Raw genomic sequence first — 3,816 nt, forward strand, 5'->3', positions numbered from 1 at the left:
CGGGCCTCCGGTTAATAGGTTAGTCCCATAAATAGTATAAAAGTGGATAATAAAGCCCAATAATGTCCAAAACAGTAGATAATATAGCATGGAGAAATAAAAAATTATAGATACGTTGGAGACGTATCAGTCCCGAACTATGCATAAGGATTGATGGTAACATGAGACCAGGGACACAATGTTTTACCCAGGTTCGGGCCCTCTTGATGGAGGTAATACCCTACGTCCTGCTTGATTGACTTTGATGAGTATAGGGGTTACAAGAGTTGATCTACCATGAGATCATAATTGCTAAACCCTAATTGTCTAGCCTATATGATTATGATTGCCTCTACGGACTAAACCCTCTGGTTTATATAGATACCGGAGGGGGCTAGGGTTGTACAGGGTTGGTTTACAGAGAAAGGAATATTCATATCCGCACTCTAAGCTTGCCTTCCACGCTAAGGAGAGTCCCATCCGGACATCGGAGGAAGTCTCCTATCTTGTATCTCCATGGCCCATTAGTCTGGCCCACGTCACATAGCCCGGACACCCGAGGACCCCTTAGTCCAGGACTCCCTCGGTAGCCCCTGAACCAGGCTTCAATGATGATGTTTCCAGCGCGCAGATTGTCTTCGGCATTGCAAGGCGGGTTCCTCCTCCGAATACTTCAAAGTAGCCCTTGAACAGAGAACGTGCCTGGCTCTGTGAAACAGATACCACATACAACCACAACAGGATATAATATTTAACAGGTCCCATCTACTGACGGCTTTTGAGGCAAGACGTTATGTCCCCTGCCCGATAATTATTTCGAACCGTCTTGCAACCTCTCGCTCCACATTACGAGACAAGGTCTTTATTGGCACATCTTGTCAAAGCAGAGATCATGCTCGCTTATCACGGGATTCTTATCAATATGGACGTGGGTAATCCAACCGTGTCATTTGCATGATCCCTTGGGAATAGGCGAGCTTTAAGGCCCATGAGGAGGCGTTCGATATTCATCGCCTTTATAAAGGGATACAAACCCACCTTTCTCCCCCACGCCTACCTCTTCCTCAGCTTTCCAGCCCCCGAGCTCCAGCGCCCAGGTCTCGATTTCTTTCATTGTTACTAAGCCTTCTAGTAAAGTCTGAATCTAGCTCCCCAGGCAGGTGGACGACCTCCTCGGTCATCGAGGAAAATATCATGAAGCTCCGGGAGGCGAGGTACCTGACTGCGGAAATCCCCCACAGGCTTCCTGTAGAGGGGCAGGTTATCCCCACACCAATACCTGGCGAGAGGGTTATGTTCATCTCTCACTTCCTCCGCGGTCTAGGGTTCGCTCTCCACCCCTTTGTTCGTGGCCTTATGTTCTATTATGGGCTAGATTTTCACGACCTAGCCCCGGACTCCTTTCTCCACATCTCGTCATTCATCATTATGTGTGAAGCTTTTCTCCGCATCCCCCCACACTTCGGCCTATGGCTCAAGACCTTCAACGTGAAGCCGAAGATAGTCGATGGGGAGCAAGCGGAGTGCGGCGGTGCTATGATGAGCAAGCTCGCCAATTCTGTCCAGCCGAAGGGCACCTTCCCGGAAGCCCCCAACTTATGGCAGCGGGAGTGGTTTTACATCACCGAACCTCGTGGTACCAAATGGGCAGCCACACCGGCGTTCCGATCTGCCCCTCCATTGCAACTCGCGTCGTGGATTAATAAGGGGCTTGACTGGGGATCAGCTGATGAAGTGCAGACACTGCAAAGCCGTATCCAGAGCATCCTCGAAAAGGACACCGGCCTCATTAACGTGATCCAGGTGATACTAGTTCACCAGGTTCTCCCGTGTCAGCGACGGCCTCTCCGCATGTGGGAGTTCAACCCAGATGGGTCGCGGACCCTTCAGCAATTCTTCAACACAACGCACAAAGGGATGTGGAAACTATTCTTCAAGGCTCAAAAGCAGTGGCCGGACACATCCGAGGACATCGGCCTCGACTGCAATCATCTGGATACCCCGGTAAGTACCCAACTCCTGAACGTAATTCGGTTAATTCTCCCATAGTGATGTACTGAGAAACCTATCTTCAACCAGGGCTGGATAAAGAAGGCAGAACGAATCAGGTGTTCTACTCCACTTCTCAAAGACTCAGTTGATTCTGTGTTAATGAGGATGCTGGCCCCGGCGCCGTATCAAATGCCGGCGAGGGAGGACAAGAAGAAGAGCAAGAGGGCTGAAGGTGGCCTCCGCTCTAAAGGCGTACTAGACACTACGTTCGGGGAGGCTAAAGCTCCCCCTTCTGAAAACGAAGACAAAGCGGAAGAAATGGATATCCCTTCCCCCTATGGGAAGAAAAGGACTTCCCCCAAAGGCTTGGAGGTGGAAGCACCTAAGAGAGGGAATATATCTCTGTCAGATGGTTCGGGTTCAGAGGACGATGTTGATGCATACCTCCTTTTTAGGGACAAGCCCTTTGCCGAATCGTAAGTGAACAAGGATGCTCTAGACATATCCCGTTCTTTTTGGTTTTGCAAGGGTAACATATAAACCATATGTTCGCAGTCCAGCCCGTTATCTACCTCCACAGTCCTCCTCATCGGGGGACTTGCCTCCGGAGATGATGGAGAGCGAGATGCCTCCACAAGCTTCATCGCCCCTAAGGGAGGACTACTTCGAGGTGTCGTCCCGGAGGATCTCCCCTGACCATCCAGCAGCGCGGGGGACAGAGGAGACATCGCCCAAAGGTAATATTTCGACCGTCAAGGGTCCAGGGGAGGCGGCCCCGCGGGGACCAACAATACGGGCCCTGAACTATCCGGTTTACAGCCGGAGACGACTCTAGGGTCGAGTAAGCGTACCCTTTTGGAGGGAGTTTGCACTCCCGCAACAGCCTTCGGGAATCCGAAGGTGCCGGATACACTGATGGGCACATTGCAAAGTGTGTCCATCGCAGAGGAACATCGTACCTTAATGGGTACGATAGTTGAGAGGATTTTGTTCGCGAGAAGCGGATTGAACGAAGCCTTCACGAGCCTGCTGAGAGGCTTCGAGGTATGCAATATAATAACTGCTCTTTTCATGCAAAAAATGCACCTGTGTATAGATAGTATCCCCTGAGACTCTGGTCGGCTTCCACAGGGAGGCGATCGGAGGATCGAAAAGGATTTTCTCAGGTAGTAACATGATTAATTTGAAAACAGGTTGTTATGTCAAAGGCGACTGCCCAGGCCACGGAAGTTGCAGATTTAAAGCGGAAACTTGAATTATCTGATGAAGACATTACCCATATTAACAGGCGGCTCAACGAGGCACAAGTTATGTTTTGGGACTGCCCGCTTACGCATGTATAACAGTATTATCATGAAGCTGAAAACTATACAATGTGATATGCATGATTGTAGATGGTGCTACCGTGGTTGAGACCCTGCGAGCCGGTCCAAGGAGCAGGCCAGAGTGAGTAATGCGGCTGTCTAGAAGGCGGCTGCTGATTTAAGGGCCGAACAGGCCACTCGGCGCTAGTGCGAGGAGAGAATATCTGTCATGGAGCGAGAGCTAAAGGATGCCACTGGTAAATGCAAATCACTCCAGGAGGATAACAAAGACAAGGCCGTCGAACTCGACAAGGCCTTATGAGAGGCGAGAGAATCACGGTCCGAGTCTAGAGCGGCTCGGGAGGAGATCCGGCAAGCTGGGGAGATAGCGGCTGGTAAGCCCTTTCTATTATAGACTAAATTCGGCGACCCGGAGTATGCTCTACTTAATCAATTGTGGAGTTCTCCAGGAACGTTCTTGGACCTGCCGAAGAGTGTCTCCGACGCGGCGCAGTTCTTCCAAGCACGGGAAGGACGTTCT

This window comes from Triticum urartu, chromosome 2A (assembly GCF_056163025.1).
Source record: "Triticum urartu cultivar PI428250 chromosome 2A, HENAU_Tu73, whole genome shotgun sequence".
NCBI classification, from domain to species: domain Eukaryota; kingdom Viridiplantae; phylum Streptophyta; class Magnoliopsida; order Poales; family Poaceae; genus Triticum; species Triticum urartu.